Source organism: Ipomoea nil, unplaced genomic scaffold (assembly GCF_001879475.1).
Source record: "Ipomoea nil cultivar Tokyo-kokei standard unplaced genomic scaffold, Asagao_1.1 scaffold2705, whole genome shotgun sequence".
Taxonomy (NCBI): Eukaryota; Viridiplantae; Streptophyta; class Magnoliopsida; order Solanales; family Convolvulaceae; genus Ipomoea; species Ipomoea nil.
The window spans coordinates 1938638-1961394 of record NW_017619133.1 but is presented as its reverse complement, the minus strand read 5'-3'; the positions used below and the strand labels follow the sequence as shown (position 1 = coordinate 1961394).

General features: G+C 36.6%; 1 long non-coding RNA gene across 1 annotated transcript; it reads right to left on the bottom strand.

The window, feature by feature from the left end:
• Positions 1-839: 839 nt before the first annotated feature.
• Positions 840-21942, bottom strand: LOC109156444. Its single transcript, XR_002050028.1, has 3 exons — positions 21932-21942; positions 21891-21892; positions 840-933 (listed from the first exon to the last, which is right to left on the bottom strand). It is a non-coding gene; the product is annotated as an uncharacterized LOC109156444 (long non-coding RNA).
• Between the last annotated feature and the right edge of the window lie 815 nt (positions 21943-22757).

Below are 22757 nucleotides of genomic sequence, written 5' to 3'. Positions count from 1 at the left end.
TTGACTGCATCCTTCTTAAGCTGCCAACACTCAGTCTTGTAGTGCCCCCTTTTGCCACAGTGGAAACACTTGACATTCTTTTTACTCCTCGATTTTGATCTACCTCGATTGTGACTCCCACTGGAGCCATGCTCCATTGATCTTCCTCTTGTTACTGTCAACGCCTGAGTTTGATGTGAGGTTCCAACATTATCTTCTTTGTTTTTGGGCCGACTTTCTTCTTGAAGAACCGCAACTGCAATGTCATCGAAGACAAGTACCTCCTTGTTGTTGACTAGATTGATAATGAGTTGATCATATGAATGCGGTAGACTTTGGAGTAAAATTTCAGCACGTTCACTCACGTCTATTTTATAACTCAACGCCGAGAGTTGTGAAAATAGAGTGTTGAGAATGTTGATGTGCTCAGTTACCGTGGATGTCTCCATCATCCTGAGAGTGTACAACTTCCTCTTCAAGAAGATTTTGTTGTGCAGTGATTTGGCCTCATACAACTTTATGAGAGTATCCCATATCTCTTTCGCCGTACTCCTCTCTCCTACACTTTATAGGACTCCATCAGCAAGCGCTAAGTGAAGATCGGCAACAGTATCACTATCAATTTCTTTCCACTTAGCATCGTAAGTGAAGTCGGCTGGTCTTTCTTCAATTGCTTCTAAGCAGTTATTTTTCCTGAGAACTGCTTTCATTCTCATTTTCCACAATGAGAAATTGTTCCCATTGAACTTTTCAATCTCATACTTTGCTGCCATTGTGAGTGGTGTTCTTGATTCAAATCCTGAACAATATATCTAAATTGTATCTTATAATAGAACACTCCCGGTCTTGTGAACTGTACACCAGGAAAATACTTTTGGAGAAGAGAGGTGAGTCACAAATAGACTGCTTAAATACCAAGTCTTAACCAGAGCTTTTCCTAGACATGTACAATCACTTTACCAGAATGAGTTCTAACGTAAACGATATAATAAAGATATATCTATGAACCAACCTGGGGCTCTAATACCACTTGTTAGAATCGATACGGTTCACAACACCTAATTACAATGGCAACTTGGGCGGAAATATTGAGAATATTTCTAGTGTAAGATTTAGAATAAATCATACACACAATAAGGCAATATTGAAGAAGGATTTTTGTATTGGCAAAAGGATAAAAATAATAGGAGTTACAATATACTCTCTATTTCTCTCTACAAGCACTTTGCTATGCTAAACTATCTAAAGAGATACAAGATGGGATGAGATGGGATGATACAAAATGGCAAATCAACTCCCTATTTATAGTACAAGGATTAGGGGTTGTTTTGTAGATAGCTTAGAATCTAGGGACTATATTGCAAATGTCTATGTCAACAATTGTGGCTGCCCATCCAACTTCTTTCAACAATTTTGTCTACTGATTTGTTGACAACTTTGTTGAATTTGGGTTGCTGCTATCAATGCATAGTTACCATGCTACCATGCTCCCATGGTTTGACTTTAATTACTTATATATATATATATATATATATATATATATATATATATATATATAGGGAAGGGATCAGGTGCATTTGTTGCTTCCCGTGCGGTTGTGCGGTGGATTAATGTGCGTGAGGTTTATACTTAATGTGCGTGAGTGTTATGCTCAATATGCTTGAGATTTGTACTTAATGTGCGTCATGTTAATATGCGTGAGTTTTGTACTTAATGTGCCAGAGTATTGTGCTTAATATGCGTGAGATTTGTGCTTAATGTGCGCGAGTAATAAGAGAATTTTCAACAATCTGGAATTGAAGCAAACAACAGAAGTTCCAGATTCTCGCACTAAGATCGGTCTGCATAGACCATTGATAAGGATAGAATTTGTGTATTCACTTTGGGAAGCTTGTATTTCATTGTAAACATCAGTAAAGCAGAGCAACACACTATTTTATGTCGTTATTGAAACTTGAAGATTCAAATCTTTCATCTTGGATAAAACAAAAAGAGCATCAGCAACCATCTCAGATGTTGATAGACACATTTTACACTCATATTTTAGGTACATCTTTATAATTATTTTGCATTGATTATTTAATATTATCTAATAATTAGTTTTTTTTTATATATAATATAATATATAATATATAATATATATAATATATAGTATATATATATATTACGCACAAACTAAACATATATATATATAATATAATATATAATATATAGAATATACTATTAATATATAGTACGTACTAGTACATATATATATATATATATATATATATATATATATATATATATATATTATAAAGATATAAAAGGTCCACTTTATATATATAATATAATATATATATAACATTATGTACTAATATATCCTCCCCTCAATTTGTTTTGTACAGGTTGAGCAAAATTATAGCGGAAGTGGAAGATGTCTTCCGGACGTGAGGCAAGAAATTAGGAATTGGGTGGTGGAAATTCATTTGACCTATTTTTAGAATGCTATAAATAGCAGGAGTTTCCTATTGTAAAATGTTCATTCTTTCCCTCTCGATTATTCTTTAAAGTTGTTGTCAATGTCCATTCATGGCTAATTTCTTTAGCTTGGTTTAATGAATTGAAGCCCCGGAATTGATTATGCTGTAAGATTATTTATTTATTTTATTATATAATTTTTATGCATTTGGGTATTAAATATTCTTCTAAGTTATTTGATATAATTATTTGCTATATTAGATAATGTTGTGCTACAAATTATTCTAATATTCAGTAGCAACTGAGGTTAATTATTGACGGCTTAGTGATAATTGGACTCGGGAAGAATATTTTCCTAAATTAAATGCAACCGCTTGTGCTTATGTTATTTAGTTTGTCGGTTTTCCTAGTTCCTATTGCTGCTATTAAATTAAATCTATAGCGCTTGTCTTAGGTTATTTAGTAGTTAGGGGTAATTAAACCGCTTGTGCTTTATTTACCTACAACTAAGGGAAAACAGAAATGAAATAATTTCACGACAAATATTCAATTGCATATTAATTACTTTATTAATCAATAATCAGTGTTGAATTCCGGTGGTGGATCTTTACTAACCAAGGTTCCTTATTATAAGTATTTTCGATATAATATTTTCATTGCTTTATTCGTTAATTAAATTTCTTGTTTATTTAAATTCTCTTTTATTTTATCTTTATTCTCGATATATTCCAAACCCCCCTACCTTTAATTTGAGCACAAAAGTTAAACTAGTTACTCCTCGTGGGATCGATCCTTACTCCCGCTACTACGTTTGTAAGGTTTTAATTTGGGAGCCTACGACAGCTCACCAAATTTTGGCGCCGTTGCCGGGGAGATTTTCTAGCTTATTTTGTGTTTATTTAATTATTTATTTATTTTTCATTTGTCCCAAAAAAAAAAAAAGAATTTTAAAAAAAATCTTCTCTTTCGTTACTTTTGCATAAATGCTGCAATATATTTTCTTTTCTTTTTTTATGCCTATAACTCGATCTGCTAATAAAAAAATCTTGCCGTACTATCCGGAAATTGAAAGAACTATACGTAGGTGGAGGAAACAAGCTTTGAGCAAATTGGAGTTTAGTGATTATCTGGCTACCGATTCTACCAATTCTGATTTAGAAGGGGAACTCATTGCTCAAAATCGGACTTTAAAAGAGCTTGGAGCTTCAAATCTAGATCAACAACCATTATGCATCACCTTCCCTGCTCTGGATGCCAATGTGCAATTCGAACTAAAGTCTGGATTAATTCATCTTTTGCCTTCTTTTCGTGGACTTGCAGGTGAAGATCCTCACAAGCATTTAAAGGAATTCCATGTGGTGTGTTCGAGTATGAAACCCACTGGGGTTACTGAGGAACAAATCAAGTTGAGAGCCTTTCCCTTTTCGTTGAAAGATTCAGCGAAGGATTGGCTATACTATCTACCTTCTGGGAGCATCACCACATGGAATAACTTAAAGACACTATTCCTTGAAAAATATTTCCCAGTTTCAAGGGCGGCCAACATTAGAAAGGAAATTTGTGGTATAAGGCAAAACAATGGAGAGTCATTGTATGAATATTGGGAACGTTTCAAGAAACTATGTGCAAGCTGCCCACACCATCAAATCAGTGATCAATTACTCATTCAGTACTTTTATGAAGGACTCTTTCCAATGGATAGAAGCATGATTGATGCCGCAAGCGGTGGTGCTTTAGTTGACAAGACACCAGACGCTGCAAGAACTCTAATTGCAAACATGGCTGCAAATTCTCAACAGTTTGGCAATAGACTTGGCCAACCGTCGAAGCAAGTGAATGAGGTAAATATTTCTTCTCTCGAACAACAAATTTCTGGTTTAACTACTCTTGTTCGTCAATTAGCTGTCGGCAATATGCAAACTGTGAAAGCATGTGGAATTTGCTCGGTAGTTGGGCACCAAACTGATGCCTGCCCAACTCTTCAAGAAGAACCTACTGAACAAGTCAACATGGCTGGAGGTTTTCCTGGACAACCTCAAGGTAAGTATGATCCATTTTCTAATAAATATAATCCTGGATGGAGGGATCACCCGAACCTTAGCTATGGGAACTCACAAGGGAACCAGTTTGTTCAGAATCGTTCCAACTTTCAACAGTATAGGCAACAATTTCCTTCCAGCCAACAACCAGCCCAAAACTCTAGCTCAGGTATGAATCTAGAAGATATTGTTAAATCTTTTGCTACTAACACTTTGCAGTTTCAACAAGAAACACAACTATTCCAACAAGAGACAAGAGCTAGTATTCAAGAAACAAAGGTTAGTATTCAAAACTTAGAAAGGCAAGTGGGCCAACTAGCAACTACGGTAAGTCGGTTGGAAGCACAGAGCTCTGGCAAATTACCATCTCAAACGATCGTTAATCCTAAAGAGAATGTAAGTGCAATTACTGTGGGAAGTATGTCGCTGGAAAAGAATGTTGATTTAGACAAGGAAATAAGTGCAGGTAACATTGCCAATAAAGAGAAGTCCCAAGGTAACCTTTCTTCTTTTTCTGATTATGAACCAGTACCCCCTTTTCCTCAAGCTCTTTTGGAACCAATAAGAGGAAACTCAAATAATGATTTATATGAGACATTTCGTGAATGTGAGGCTAATAAGCCATTTTTAGATTCTATGAAAAAGGTACCTCGCTATGCAAATTTTCTAAAAGGGGTATGCACATTGAAAAAGAAACAAAATAAAGGAGTTGATGAAGTGAAAGTGCACGAGAATGTCTCTATGACTAGTCAAGGCAATCTTCCTGAAAAGTGCAAAGACCCAGGTATGTTTACTATTCCGTGCATGATAAGTGGTGTGAAACTTGAAAATGCTATGTTAGATTTAGGAGCTTCTATTAATGTGATGCCATATTCTGTTTATAAATCGTTAAATCTTGGACCCCTGAGTAAATCTACTATAGTAATTCAATTGGCTGATGGATCTACTACATATCCTAGGGGTGTGATTGAGGATTTGCTTGTTGAAGTTAATAACTTGGTTTTTCCTGCTGATTTTTATGTATTGGATATGGAAAATGATAATAAAATTTCTCATATTTTGTTAGGAAGACCATTCTTAAAAACTGCAAAAACTAAAATCGATATTCATAATGGTATGCTTACAATGGAGTCTAATGGTAAACTTGTGACTTTTAATATATATGATACCATGAGATCTCCTAGTAATGATAATTTCGCAATTTTTGTTGATTCTTTAAAACTTGTTAAATTTAATGCAATTGCTTCTATTGAAAATAAAGAAGAACCAAATAATAAATCATCTTTGAGTACTAATCTGCATGAAGGGACTGTTTCTTTGAATACTCATAATCATCGAAGGTACTCAAAAAGACGATGGAAATTTAAAGAAATATCATAAGTCGAGCCAACGGCGATAAACAAAGGCGCTGCTTGGGAGGCAACCTAAGGTGTGTTTGTTCCATTTTTTTTTCTTTTATTCCATATTCTCATTCAATAACCCTTTTTCTGTGCTTTTTTATTCAACATTGGGGACAATGTTGATAATAAGTGTGGGGGAGGGAATTTAGTTTTATTATTTGTTTGCTTATAACAAAATTTTCAAAAATTTTCACAAATATTTTACTAGTATTTTATGCAAAATAAGTATTATTTTGTAAAAAAAAAAAAAAAATTATATTTTCCTTTCCTGAAATTCATAATGTGGTTGAATAAATAGTTTGGCAAATTGTGATTAGTTTGTCAGCATTTCTTGTTTGATATGTAGTGGCTATATTAAGTAAGCAATAAACCTGTGAGTGTTTTGAGCCACTGACTGACACTTCGGTCTTATTTTCTTTCTTTTGTGTGATTTCTTCCATAATTTTGTTTCTCTAGAACTTGCCTTGATTCTCTTTTAAAGCTAATTAGACCATGCATGATTCAAATGTGATTAAGGCCATTATTTGACTTTGAGCCTCACTAGCCAAATAACCGGTTTGTCCTATGATTTATTTCCCTTTGTTAACCACTTTGAGCTTTATGGCCATTCCTTTCTTTATTTTGGACCACATTACAAGCCTTTTATATCTAAAATAATGCCTTCACCCAGCTGAATAACTAGTGGAGCAAATTTTGGATTATTTTTGTAATCTACGTGAGGTTGGGAAGGATAAGTGTGGGGGAGATCACTTACTCTTATTAATATGATTGGGAGTGAGGTGAGTTGTATCTTCGTTGCCAATATGTCGTTGGTCTTCTATGAAAAAGAAAAGAGGAAGCAGTTCACGATTCAACAAAAACAAAAGGCATGAAAAATTGAAAAAATGAAATGGAAAAATGGAGAATATACGTTTGAAAAAGAAGAATATTGCTGAAAATTTATGAGAAAATGAAAAAGAATCAGCAATTGATTTTGAGTTGAAGTTACTTCTAAATAAACGAAGTAAGGGGGAAGTTCTTGTAATATTGAGGAAGAATTCTATATTTCTGAGAATGACAATTGGGTTGAAATGTCAATACGAAATGCTTTGAATGAAAAAAATTTGAGGGTGTTAGATTAATTGTATGTATTTTGCTCCTCTAGTTTGAAGGTTTTATTTAAACTACATTCCTAAAATATTCCCTACCTTAACCCTAGCCCCATTACAACCTTTGAAAAGTCCTTATGATTTGTGTCATGCATGACTCTTGTAGTGGTGATTGAGAAGATATGCAAGCCTATGGTAGAGCAATTTTATAGGAATGAACATGAGTTAAATCTATACCCATCAAACACTTGAGTGATGAGTGATATTCCTGTGAGAGCTTACTTATTTAGTTATCTAAATTTTCAGACATGGGTGCTAGCTTATTAATTGCAGGGTGCTTCAGATTGTTGTTCATGAAGTGTTATGAGTTTCAGGAGCTTTATTTTAATTTGCTTCGCAAAATAATATTTTTGCTTGGGGAGAAGCAAATGTTTGAGTGTGGGGGAGTTTGATAGACACATTTTACACTCATATTTTAGGTACATCTTTATAATAATTTTGCATTGGTTATTTAATATTATCTAATAATTAGTTCTTTTTATATATAAAATAATATATAATATATAATATATAGAATATACTATTAATATATAGTACGTACTAGTACATATATATATATATATATATATATATATATATATATATATTATAAAGATATAAAATGTCCACTTTATATATATAATATAATATATCTATAAAATTATGTACTAATATATCCTCCCCTCAATTTGTTTTGTACAGGTTGAGTAAAATTATAGCGGAAGTGGAAGATGTTTTCCGGACGTGAGGCAAGAAATTAGGAATTGGGTGGTGGAAATTCATTTGACCTATTTTTAGAATGCTATAAATAGTAGGAGTTTCCTATTGTAAAATGTTCATTCTTTCCCTCTCGATTATTCTTTAAAGTTGTTGTCAATGTCCATTCATGGCTAATTTCTTTAGCTTGGTTTAGTGAATTGAAGCCCCGGAATTGATTATGCTGTAAGATTATTTATTTATTTTATTATATAATTTTTATGCATTTGGGTATTAAATATTCTTCTAAGTTATTTGATATAATTATTTGCTATATTAGATAATGTTGTGCTACAAATTATTCTAATATTCAGTAGCAACTGAGGTTAATTATTGACGGCTTAGTGATAATTGGACTCGGGAAGAATATTTTCCTAAATTAAATGCAACCGCTTGTGCTTGTGTTATTTAGTTTGTCGGTTTTCCTAGTTCCTATTGCTGCTATTAAATTAAATCTATAGCGCTTGTCTTAGGTTATTTAGTAGTTAGGGGTAATTAAACCGCTTGTGCTTTATTTACCTACAACTAAGGGAAAACAGAAATGAAATAATTTCACGACAAATATTCAATTGCATATTAATTACTTTATTAATCAATGATCAGTGATCAGTGTTGAATTCCGGTGGTGGATCTTTACTAACCAAGGTTCCTTTACTAACCAAGGTTCCTTTTTTTTTTTTTTTTTTTGAATGCTACTAGCTCTATTACATTGTAGTATCTGTTCATATACTTTCTCAACCTACTGAAACACAAAGAGCTAAAACACCTCCACTGAGGCTCGAATTCACAACCTTCCAAATGGAAGTCCAACCCGGGTACCATTGGACCACATAGTCCTGGTCAAGGTTCCTTATTATAAGTATTTTCGATATAATATTTTCATTGCTTTATTCGTTAATTAAATTTCTTGTTTATTTAAATTCTCTTTTATTTTATCTTTATTCTCGATATATTCCAAACCCCCCTACCTTTAATTTGAGCACAAAAGTTAAACTAGTTACTCCTCGTGGGATCGATCCTTACTCCCGCTACTACGTTTGTAAGGTTTTAATTTGGGAGCCTACGACAGCTCACCAGATGTCGAATAAGAACAGGCCAGCGTATTCCATACCACATTATGAGCAACCCAATAATCGAAGTTATTCTGAAGCAACTCACAGAGTGCAGGTACTGGGGATGGGGAAGAAGCTGATATCCATATTTTCTGTTGCAGTTTACACATTCACGCACATTAAGTACAAATCTCAGGCACATTAGACACAACACTCGCGCACATTGAGTACAAATCTCACGCACATTAATAACCGCACAACCGCACGAGAACCTTTCACTATATATATATATATATATATATATATATATATATATATATATATATATATATATATATTAAAGGTTTGATGATACAACGTCGGTTCCGCCCGGAACCGAAGTTGTATTTTCAAATATTTTTAAAAAAATATATATACAACGTCGGATTTTTTGAGAAACCGACGTTGTATAATTAATTTTAAAAAAGAAACGACGTCATTTTTTAAAAAAATCGACGTCATATAATTAATTAAAAGAATTTATTTTTTTTAAAGAAACGACGTCGGTTTTTTTAAATAACCAACGTCGATTTTTTAAATAACCGACGTCGTATATTCTTTAAAAAACAGTATCTAAAAAATTAAATATTTACAACGTCGGTTTTTTACAAAAACCGACGTTGTATTATTTTTAAATTTTTTTTTTTAAAATATAACATCGGTTTTATAAAAATCAACATCATATATGCGACGTTATATGCTATTTTTGTAGTAGTGTAGGGAGTTTGGGAATGGTGATCCTTGAGTGTGCCATTGGACGTTTCCCTTACATACAGTCCGAAAATCACCAAGAATGGCCAAGCTTTTATGAACTCTTGCAAGCAACTGTGGGAAGTCCACCACCTGCTGCTTCACTAGATCAATTTTCCCCAGAATTCTATTCATTTGTCTTTGCTTGTTAAGATCCATAGCATTATCTACCTGAAGATATGTTTAACATCAATCCAATATCTCCTTGCATGAGCAATCTATCAATAAAAAATTATGACTTTGTTTATCTATGGCAGATTACACAAAAGAACTACATTATATTTTCTATACTTCAAACTACATTGTAATTTTGAAGCACATATTTTATTGTTATTTTTTTAATGTAAAAAGAAGTAGGTGAAAGATGATATGATAGCTAATAATGGTGAAATTACGTGGTAGTGGAATTGAGGTTCATTCTGCAGGGAGGCCTTAGGGAACTTATTGGTATCTACACAATAACTGTAAACATGTAATTTAATTTGGTGGACCGATTTCAGCCTTTCTGCACTTGTGGCATCAAGCTCTTGTGAGAGCCATGGCTTGATTTTGGTGGAGTTTGAGGTGCAAGATGATTTCCCAGATGCTCAAATGCAAGCATTGGCCTTGAAATTTCTTAGGGTTGCTTTAAAGGGGGCTTGGGTATGCATATTTTGCTATATATCTAAACATCAGCCTTTCTGCACTTGTGGCATCAAGCTCATATAATGTTTGTTGTGTAGACAGTCAAAGATGATGAGACTGATGTTCATAACTCATTAACATACCTTAATATATTTGTGTTTAGTCTTATATTGTTCATGTCATTATTGTGTTTGTTTATTATCCAGTTTGTTTACAAAATTTATAGGTTTAAGTGGACTTGTATTTTAGATGAGACATGGTTTTTGTTAGGAACATATGTATTAGGATTTTGATGATACTAATGTAACTTAGAAGTAGACCCCTAACTTTTTGTTGTTTGGCTTGTTACCTTCGTTCTAGACGAAAGGTACCTTAACTCATTCTTGTAATTCGTGTTAAGCTAGACAAACACACGAAACCGGGTTAAGCTTATTTTTAGTTAGGTATCTCTCAACGAAAGAAGAACAGTTCGATGAAGCACAGCCTCACCTCTACTGGACAACGAAAGATGAGATGATTTTATAATACAAAAAGCAGAAGTCGAAAGAATCATTTTGTTCAAGAGAACTTTATGACAGTCAAGACAACCTATTTTCTCTCAACTCAAAAAGAATGTTGTCAAACGTCTCATCTAAAGATCATCCTAGGAATAAACTCTCCTAAGGATTGAGAGCACACTTATCGAGGTGCATTAAATGACACAGTACTACTTTTCAGAGCTAGAAGACAAAATAAGCAAAAGTGCTTATCTCCAACGTCTATATAGTACAACTGCATTTAATGAAGCAACAAATGCACAAGGCTCTCCGGTTATTAACCACTGGATCATAGGTTTGAAATGCCATCTCCCTCCAACGGATGGATTTCTTCACACCTATAAATACCCATCTTCTCCACATTAGAAGGTGCTGGTTTTTAGAACAACTGAATTCATTCTCTCAAAAGCTCCTTATACAAGTTCACTCTCTCAAGCTTTTGAAATCAGTGATTCAAGGTGTGAAATTTGAAGAAGACTCATCTGAATTCATTCACACATCCTTGAAGAAATCTTGCATCTTTGTACACGCTGATCATCCATCCAGCCACCAGCCAGTCAAGATTTCAACGTGTTGGAGAAACTCAAAGATTATCCAGTCCAACCCTCAACACTGAAAAAGAAGTTGATAGAGGCGAAGTAAACTCAAGGAGTTGAAAAACCTTCAAGTAGCTGTCCAGCTTAGTGATCAAGGTAGCTATCTTGGTGTAATTTGTACTAGGAGTGATAATGCAAACCTTTAACAAGTTGTGGAAGAAGAGTGGAGTAGGCACAATTGGCCGAACCACTATAAAAATTCTCTTGTCTCGGTCTCTTTACATTTCAGCATTTACTTTCGTGCATCGCATTCCATTAGCCCTAACCGAAAGTTTCTCATAAGATCAAACAGTGCAAAGAAACATTAAAATTCACCTACATATCCGCTGCGTAATAACCCCGAAAGGAGTTATTATTCGTGAAAAACGAATTGAGTCTATTCACCCCCCCCCCCCTCTAGGCTCTCCTTTCGACCTTACCGGGACCAACAGGTGGTATTAGAGCAGTTACCTTGAACGGTAAAAGCTTTTCATTTACTGCCTGGTAGATCCCTTTTCTCAAAAAGGTCAAAATCTGATTTTTCTTGTCTTTGCACTTTTTCTCTAAAAAGAAAATGGAAAAGGATCATGCTAACCGATCTAGGCCTCTTGCCTTTAATCTATCAAAATTTGATGACTGGAAAGTAAGGATGCAGACACATCTCTCGGCGATCCATGATGAAATGTGGGATGTCATATGCACAGGACCCATCACAGTGATGATGGTGAATATCAATGCTGCTGCACAAGGAGAGAGTGCAGAACCCATGATTCCGAAACCAAAGGCTCAACTCAACTCTGATGAGAAAGCGCGAGCTAACTTGGATAATGTTGCTCGAGATATACTCTACAAATCTTTGGACAATTCCTTGTTTCCGAGAGTTTGCAAATGCAAAACAACAATGGAAATCTGGAACGTTCTTATGAACTTGGGACAAGGAGATGAGCAAGAAAAGGACAACAAACTCACTGTTGCCATGAAAAAGTTTGAAGACTTCAAGATGATGCCCAACGAAGCTATCACCGACATGGAGCTCAGATTCACCAAGCTTCTAGGTGATCTTTCAGACCTCGGAAATGAGCTCACTGAAAAGGAGAAAATTTTGAAAATTCTTCGAGGTCTCCCGAAATCTTGGGACATAAAAGTCACTGCAATGAGAGATCATCGTGATATGAAAACCACGAGCACAAGCAAAATCTTCAGTGATCTGAAAGCTTGTGAGTTTGAGCACGAACCAAAGGAGTTGGAAGAACCCGAAATAAAAAAACGTAGCTCTGGTGGCCAACCAACAACCCTCGACGTCAAACAGGTCAACCTCTAACTCTTTAAATTTTTTATCTGACAAGCAATATGCCATGTTTGTTAGGAAAATGAAAAGATTCATGCGGAAAAACAACTTCCGAGACTTTCAAAGATCATCAAGCCGAAGGCAACACGAAAGATCTCCATTTCCACTAAGACAAGATACAGTGGATTCCCAAATGCTGTGCTACAACTGTTGAAAGCCTGGACATTTTAAGGCAAATTGCCCACATCCAATGGTGAGCAAACATCAGGACTCTGGCACGACAAAAGAAACCAGCGAATCCATCAAAGGGAGTGACAAACTAGAATCGTCGAACTCCAGAAACGAAAGAAGGAGAAAAGCAATGGTTGTAAATGAAACAGCCGAAAACAATGAATCCGAAAGCAGTTCCTCAAGCTCAAGCTCGGATGATGACAGTGCTGAAGAAGAAAAGGGACTGCTGTGTCTATTCAGCAAAGAAGAACAATTAAGTGAAATGTGCCTTATGACACAAGATGAAGAGGTAGACTCTCAATCCTCTTCCTTTCTTTCGTTAGAAACAAACTCATCAAATGATCAAAACTCCAATGAATCTGTCAGTGATATGATGAGGAGATTTGCTATCATAAATAGCACATACTCAGAATTGAAATAGGAGAGTTCTCGACTATTGATCAGCCACAATGAGCTAAGGCGAGTTCGAATTGAGAACGTAAAGCTAGCCATTGTAAAGGATCAGCTCGAAAAGAAAATTCTATCTCTCAAAGAGTAATGTACAGAAAGAGAAAAGTGGGAGCAACATTTGTGTGAGGTTCTTGAATCATTTAATAATTCGTCCAAGTTGATGGACCGAATGGTAAATGGTTCAAAACCGCCTGGGGAAAGAATCGGAATTGGTTATGACCTCGGCTCCTCTTCACATGTCACCTTAAACAAACCCACTAATGTTTACACCCGAGAAAGTTTTACATCTGCTTTTGTTCAAGGTCCCACTCAAATAATGTCTGAGCCAGTGATCGAAGTAAACAATGGTGAAATACCACAATCAACAAGCTAACCTAAGGGAACGACTGTACAACGAATCGAGGAACCGAGAAATGAAAATTCCTTGAAAGGCAATCCTAGGCACAAAAATGCCAAATGGAATGGACCAAACAGAAATAGAGTTAATCTATATCAAAAGAAAGGTCAGCCTACAAGGAATGATCAATCAAGGACAAAACCAAATGTTAATCAGAGGCAAAACCATCCTAAGAATCCTCCACAAGGAAATGGACATATCAGACATGCCGAGAGGTCATTCAGAAGACCGAGGACAGGCAGTGATGGAGTGGACCAACCGAGGAAGATTGGTTTGATTATCCCGAACCTCTGTCAAAAGCACAATTTGACAAGATACATCTGCATAAACAAAAAAATTATTCCAAGTAGTATCATAATCCTCCTGCTGATTATTTTCAAGAGCGATATAAGAACAAAACATTTTCAAAAATCTTTTATGATTATCGTGTCTTTAACGGGTACAAGGGACCGAGAATGAACAGAGGTTATTCTAGGTTTGCTTGGATCCCAAAGTTGACCTCTAACCGCGAAGGACCCGCAACCCAAGGGGTACCTAAGAATACATAATCTTTCTTGCAGGATAAACAAGTCATATGGTATGTGGACAGTGGATGCTCAAGACATATGACTGGTGACAAAACGATTTTGAGCAACTTTAAGGAAATTGATGGCCCAAAAGTGATATTTGGAGGAGAAACAAGTGGAAAAACTTGTGGGATAGGAGATGTTATCAGAAATGGCATAACAATTCAAAATGTCTCCTATGTAGAAGGATTGAAATTCAACCTGCTAAGCACAAGTCAGTTTTGCGACAAAGGATATAATGTCGAATTCTCCAAAGACAAATGCAATATCGCCAGCACGAGAGATGGCGAAGTTGTTCTCTCAGCAAAACGAAAGAATTAAAAACATGTACGTTATCACTTGGAACTCTTTTAATGCTAACGTTTGTCTTGTAGCTAAAAGCAATGCAGATCTATGCTGGGAATGGCACAACAAGCTGAGTCATTTGAACATAAAGACCATCAACAAACTTGCAAAGAAAAATCTAGTAGAAGGTCTACCAATGGCAACATACGTTAAAGACAAGATCTGTGAAGCGTGTCAAAAAGGAAAGCAAATAAAATCATCCTTCAAGTCCAAAGAGTCAGACGTAAACTCTCGACTATTAAGTTTGCTACATATGGACCTTTTCGGACCAGTTGACCCCGCAAGTCTCAGTGGACGAAAATACACACTGGTTGTGGTAGATGATCACACGAAGTATACATGGGCACTATTCCTGAAGAAGAAAAACGAAACAGAAATTGTTCTACCTAATTTTCTGAGACAACTCCAAACAGAGAAGGAAATCAACATCATAAGGATTAGATCAGATCAGGGAATTGAATTTGTTAACAAAGTCATCAAGGATTTCTGTGGACAAAACGACATATTTCATCAACTTTCGGTAACAAGAACACCACAACAAAATGGTGTTGCCGAAAGAAGAAACAGAACCTTGAAAGAAGCATCACGATCGATGATAGCACACTCGGGACTGCCTAAACGTTTTTGGGCCGAAGCCATCAACACAGCTTGCTACACACAAAATCGATCCCTGATCAACAAAACTCACAATCTCATTCCATATGAATTGTGGAAAGGTAAGAAACCTGTTATTAGCTACTTTCATATCTTTGGTTGCAGGTGCTTTATTCATAACAACGGGAAGACTCATCTAAGAGCCTTTGACGAAAGAGCTGATGAAGGATTATTTATGGGATATTCTTCGGTTAGTAAAGCATACAGAGTTCTCAATAAAAGAACAATGGTCATAGAAGAATCCATACACGTTAAATTTGATGATAAATCCGAGAAAATTCCTGTTGAGATGGACAAAACAATTGGTCAAGGCTCATCCTCTCGAGAAAATGTAATCATTGATGACGAAGATTCAGACTTCGAAGATCATCTTCCTCCCTTCACAAAATATCAACCGAAGTCTACGAATTCCGAATCCAGTGCTCAAAATGTTGAAGAAACACGAGTCACTAACACGAATGTTCAACCTACCTCAGAACCAATGATATACATTGACCTACCATATATTCCTGAAATGAATGATCAGCAGCAACAACCAACTTTTGAACTAGATCTAAGATGGCTGAGAGGCGACCCTCCTGATCAAGTCATTGGAGATGTACAAGAAGGAGTAAGATCGAGAGCTTCCTGGCACGAAAATATGATGGCCTATTTTCTATCACAAATAGAACCAAAATCTATTGAAGAAGCACTAAGCGACCCAGATTGGGTTATAGCCATGCAAGAGGAACTTCACCAATTTGAACGAAATAATGTATGGGAACTAGTTTCGAGACCTACACATCAAAATGTCATTGGAACCAAATGGGTGTTCGGGAACAAAATGAGTGAAGATGGTCTCATTGTTAAGAACAAAGCTCGTCTTGTTGCTAAAGGCTATTGTCAAGAAGAAGGTATTGATTTTGATGAAACTTTAGCCCCTGTAGCCAGGCTTGAAGCGATACGAATGTTCCTTGTCAATGCAGCATTTAAGGATTTCAAAGTTTACCATATGGATGTCAAAAGTGCGTTCTTAAATGGTCTTCTTGAAGAAGAAGTATATGTTGAACAACCCCCTGGTTTCGCGATTGATTGCGGACAAGAAAAAGTCTATCATCTCAAAAAGGCCTTATATGAATTAAAACAAGCTCCACGAGCTTGGTATGATATACTTTTGTATTTGCTTATCAATTGTGGTTTCACGAAAGGAACTGTTGATAAAATGCTCTTTCGGATCAAAGATGATGATCATGTGTTGCTAGTTCAAATCTATGTTGATGACATCATTTTTGGAAGTAAAAATTCATATTTATGTGAGAAATTCTCAAACCTTATGCAAGGAAAATTCGAAATGAGCATGATGGGAGAATAGAACTACTTTCTTGGCTTGCAAGTTAAACAATGTCCGGAAGGGGTATTCATTAATCAAGTAAAAATATACAAAGGACTTAATTCGGAAATTTGGAATTGATGGAAAGTCCTCAGTCAAAATTCCCATGAGTACATCATTAAGAATGGATGTTGATAACGAAGGGAAAGATGTTGATCAAAAGAACTTTCGTGGAATCATCGGATCTCTTCTTTACCTCACAGCCAGTAGGCCCGATATCTCTTTTGTCGTTGGTGTATGTGCACGATTTCAATCTAAACCGAAAGAAAGTCACCTAAGTACTGCTAAGAATATCTTAAGATACCTTAAGGGAACCCAGAGTGTAGGACTTTGGTACCCAAAAGGAAATTCTTTTGATCTTGTTGGCTATTCAAATGCTGATTTTGCTGGGTGTAGAATTGATGGCAAGAGTACCTCAGGAACCTGCCAGTTCTTAGGGGGAAGACTCGTGTCTTGGTTTATCAAGAAGCAAAATTCTATTGCAACTAGTACTGCTGAAGCCGAATACATTGCCCTGGCAGTTGTTGTGCACAAATCCTATGGATGATTCACCAATTAAAAGATTATGGTGTAATAGCTCGAGAAGTGAAAATAAAGTGTGACAATAGAAGTGCAATTGCAATTACGCACAATCCTGTATTGCACTCTCGCACAAAGCATATTGATATCAAGTATCACTTTATCCGTGATCATGTTGAAAGAAAGAACATATCTCTTGAGTATGTTAATACTGAGGATCAATTGGCAGATATTCTCACTAAACCATTATGTGAAAATAGATTTGCCACACTCCGACACGAAATTGGAATGATTGAGTTTACATAACTTGTTGGCGTGCTAATAAGATCGTGATCCAGAGATTCCTGAAATGATTCCATAAAGCAGATATCGGGAAGTTAAAAGGAAGCATGTTATCTACTATAACACGCAAAAGCACATCCCTTCGGGCTATAAAAGGACAAATGTGTGGTTCTATGAGCTCATACTAAGTACTTATTCTAAAAAAAATTGTTTGAGTTATCCATGTTTACAGGTATGAGTACAAAACACGAAGAGAAGACAACAATCATAGAAAACAAGGAACGAGATGAAACCGAAATATTCTGTGATCCTCTCAAAAAGGAAGAAAATGAGGGTGCTCTGAACAAAGTGATAGCAAATTCGCAATACTTGCAAAACCTCCTTCGTGATCCAACACGAATCACATGAATCATTTCACTCTGTTGGCAATACCATAGGATATGCTGATGTAGATAGCGTGCTAGACAGGAGTGATAGTTTCGACTACTCACCATCGAGCACCCCTCCAAAAATGCCCTCCCCACTCAAATCTATAGCTAGCAGCAAAAAGAAGAAGTCCTAAAAGAACCATCTTAAGTCTCGATGTTAAGCTGTGGTTATGTTACAAATCTCATGAATAAAGATTTCTGTTCCTTCGTCTATGATAAAATTTAATATTTGTCTCGTATAAAAAGATGTGCCACAGAGTTTCTGAATGATTCCCGAAAAAGGGATTTGGCACTTCCATCCAAAATCTTTTGAACATATCAACACGCAACCTTTGCATCTATAAATTACTTCAATCCTCAACGAAATTTACTCACATCTTCGGTATTTTAGTAAGTATTATTTACAGGTATGAATCGGGACAAAGGCAAAGAAAAGATGGACGAAGCAGAAAAGCAAGCAATTCGGCTAAACCACCATCTCTTGGAACCAAGCAAAGTCACCAATGCCACTATTATAAAACTGGAAGAGGATGGTGAAAGGGTGAATGTCACATACTCTATGCCAAGCTCAACTAACAAAAAAGACAAAGAAATTCTAGACAACATTGTCAAAGAATCTCAGACCAAGAGAGCCTTCCATCAGGAACAAGCCAAAAAGTTGGCACACGAAAGGATGATGAAACATGCACACAAGAACTCATCCAATACACCACTCTTTCGTTGGTATCCCGTTCCTGAAGCTCCTCAAATGAAGGCTGAGCCCACCCTCTCCTTAGAGGAACTGGACGAATACGCAAAGATGGCTAGCTTGCCTGGTGTGACTGATGAGTCTGTTGGATATTGGTGAATAAATCGATACACAAAAAATATATATAAAATATATATATGTCCCAAAAAATGGAATTTAATTTATAGAAAATTAATTCCAACCAATTTTGGTACGAAACCAAAATTACATATATATACAACGTATATATATGAACCAAATAGGGATTTATTTTATCAAAATAATCCCACCACAACTAGTACGAAACTAGTACACGAGACTTAATTTCCACGAAATTAATCCCATCACAACTAGTACGAAACTAGTACAAGGATTTAATCTAGCCGAGATTAATCCCACCACTTGGTCTGAAACCAAGAACAAAATAAAAGCAAGAACGGGTTTCTAACCTGAGGTTTCAACCCAACGCGAAGAAACAAGAAGAAGCAGAGGAAGCCCGAGTCCTGTGTACACACACTCTCCTTAAAACCGATTCGCCACTTCCCGAGGGTGCTAGGATCGTTGTGGCGTCAGTCTCCCAGGATAAAACGGATTACGACTTTGGCGTTCGAGCACTCCAACCCAAAGCCCAGCGAACTAGAACACAAGTTGAGCACTCCGATGTTTTACGGAATTATATTGGCAAACAATTTTCTCTTTTGAGATCAAGGAGAGTAGAGAGAAAAGCAATAAATTTGTTTTTTGAGTTTCAAGAATGGGGTGAAACATTCTGCCAACATAACAAGATATATGTAGGGAGAGGGGAATTAAGTAGCATTATCATGGCCATTAACCAACATAAATCCAAGATTTAATAATTGGATAATAACGTTTGAAACGGTCGTAATTATTATCGTAATAATTCCAACGGTCACGAACTTAATATGCGATTAATTCGTACCGACCACAACGACCCGTTTCAAAATATCTGAGTGACCGAGAAGTCCGTACAAACCCAAAGGTTTAACGAATTGGGACCGAAACCACACCCGAGTGGTCCGCAAGCACCGAAATGGTGTAGCACGAATCAATGCATATAGCATTGACTCGTGCTAGAAGCACCAAATTGGTGCTGCACGAGAGCTCACATGAGAGGAGCTAAACTCCATTTCACTAATTAAGCCTACCAAGGCTTAATACATTCGTCCATGCATCATCACAGCACGAATGCATCCCAATTCAATTAAGCTTTTCAAGCTTAATTACACTTAAGCTTCCAACCAACTTTCGTGCAAACGAAAGTTATTAAAATGCTAATTTCCAATTAGCATTTAAACTTAAGTTTTTGACTTCTCTCAAATAGGTTCACTTTGAGAATCAATTTCTCATTCACCTATTATCCATTTTGAGCGTACATTATATAAAATTCTTCGTCTCACTACGAAGAACCCGAATCCACTTTAACCCGACCCAAATCGGAAGTGGACCCACATATATTTGTACCACAAAATAATAACTCAAAACGCCATTTTTAGCTAAAAATTCCAACAGAGTCAACCCGTCTGGAGCTTCACATGCCTTATCGATTTCTTTGAATCACTAATGTTTGTTCTGATTGTAAGGCATGGTCACTTGCTCTCTGGTTTCGCTTAATAAAATCTACTGTTCTCGATGTCAGCAATAATTATTATCTTGACCATGATATTAAAATATCAGAACGTTGCTATTTCGGTCAAACATGAACTCATTGCCAATGTGCCATCTCGCAAAAGTTTCAAACTTGAATTTGAAAGTTGTGCGGAATTTGATGCTCATCAATGCACAGACTCACATCAGTTTCAAAAATCACAGAAATCGATGTTATCTCTCTTGGTTATTCGCACCTGGTTAAAATCGATGTACATACATTGATTATCTATATCACATACATGGCTATAAAAGGGGGTCATTTTATTCACTATAGAACTTTTATTCCATGGGCTTCAAATCCATTCCTCGTGCCAACTTCTCAACAACATCTTTGCTCAACCCTTTGGTTAGCGGATCCGCTATATTGTCCTTTGACTTCACATAGTCAACAGAGACAACACCCGTTGTGAGTAGTTGTTTAATGGTATTATGTCTTCGACGTATATGTCTTGACTTACCATTATACATATGACTTTGTACTCTCCCAATTGTTGCTTGATTATCACAATGCACACTAATTGGAGGTACAGGTCTATCCCAACAAGGAATATCCTCCACAAAATGGCGTAGCCATTCAGCCTCTTCACAACATTTGTCTAAGGCTATCAGCTCAGATTCCATCGTGGATCTAGCTATCAAGGTTTGTTTCGAGGATTTCCAAGAAACGGCTGCACCGGCTAACGTAAACACGTAGCCACTCGTGGACTTAGAGTCCTCATATCCGATATCCAGTTAGCGTCGCTATACCCTTCAAGTACAGCAGGATATCGTGTATAGTGCAGTCCCCAGTCACGAGTATACCTCAAGTATCTCATAACTCTCACTATTGCCTTCCAGTGCGCATCACTGGGGTTACTCGTATATCTACTGAGTTTGCTAACCGCAAAGGCAATATCAGGCCTGGTACAGCTCATTAGATACATCAAACTTCCAATAATCCTAGCGTATTCTACTTGAGAGATACACTTTCCGCGATTCTTGGACAGATGAGCGCTAGTATCTAATGGAGTCCTAGCCACTTGATAATCGTCCTTGTTAAACTTTGCAAGGATTTTATCAACATAATGAGATTGGCTTAACACAAGACCATCAGGTCTTCTCACGATTCTAATCCCAAGGATTAAATCAGCCAAACCCATATCCTTCATGTCAAATCTCGAATTTAACATGTCCTTTGTAGATTTGATCATTCGATCGTTACTACCCACGATGAGTATATCATCCACATATAAACAAAGAATGACATAACCGTCTATCGTTTCCTTAACGTAGACACACTTGTCACTTTCGTTTATATTGAACCCTTTGGTTAACATCGCATGGTCAAACTTCTCGTGCCACTGCTTAGGCGCTTGTTTTAAACCATATAACGATTTAACCAATTTACAGACTTTCTTTTCTTGGCCCGGAACCGCAAAACCCTCAGGTTGTTCCATATAGATTTCTTCATCTAACTCGCCATTCAAGAAAGCTGTTTTCACATCCATTTGATGAACTTCCAAATTCCGCAGTGCGGCTATGGCAAGTATCATCCTTATGGAATTTATTCTCGTTACGGGAGAATACGTGTCAAAGTAATCAAGGCCCTCGCGTTGCCTGTAACCCTTAATTACAAGCCTAGCCTTATACTTCTCAATGGAACCATCAGGTTTCAACTTCCGTCTAAAGACCCACTTGGATCCCAAGGGCTTACTACCCGGAGGAAGATCAACCAGTTCCCAAGTGTGATTCTGTAGGATAGAATCCACTTCACTCTTTATAGCCTCTTTCCACATTGGTCCTTCCGTAGAAGTCACAGCTTCTACATACGTTTGAGGCTCATTTTCTAACAAACATGTCAGAAAATCCGGTTCATTTTCTAGTAAACAAGTTAGAATATGCGTATCACATTCTAACATGTACGTCAGAAAATCTGGACCAAAGGATTTTTCAATCCTAACTCGCTTGCTACGTCTAGCTTCGAGCTCGGGTTCTATTTCAAACCCTCCACTGCCGTTATCCACAGCCTCGTCGAATGCTCGTTTCGACGTACTAGGTCCCTCACTGGACCTACACGGAAATACATCTTCAAAGAATGATGCATTCCTTGATTCAATTATCGTGTTCTTATGTACGTCCGGATTATGGGACTCGTGTACTAAGAACCGATATGCACTACTGTTATGTGCATAGCCAATAAAGATACAGTCCACCATTTTAGGACCTATCTTTATTTTCTTAGGTGTTGGAACCAAAACTTTGGCAAGACACCCCCACACTTTCAGGTACTGGTAGGAAGGTTTCCTACCGTTCCACAGCTCATAAGGAGTCTTATCGAGCTTCTTGCGGGGAACCTTATTTAAAAGGTAGTTACTTGTCAAAATCGCCTCACCCCACATACTTTGAGGTAGGCCCGAACTTATCAACATCGCATTCATCATCTCTTTCAATGTGCGATTTTTCCGTTCGGCAACACCGTTCGATTGAGGTGCGTAAGGTGCCGTACGCTCGTGTATG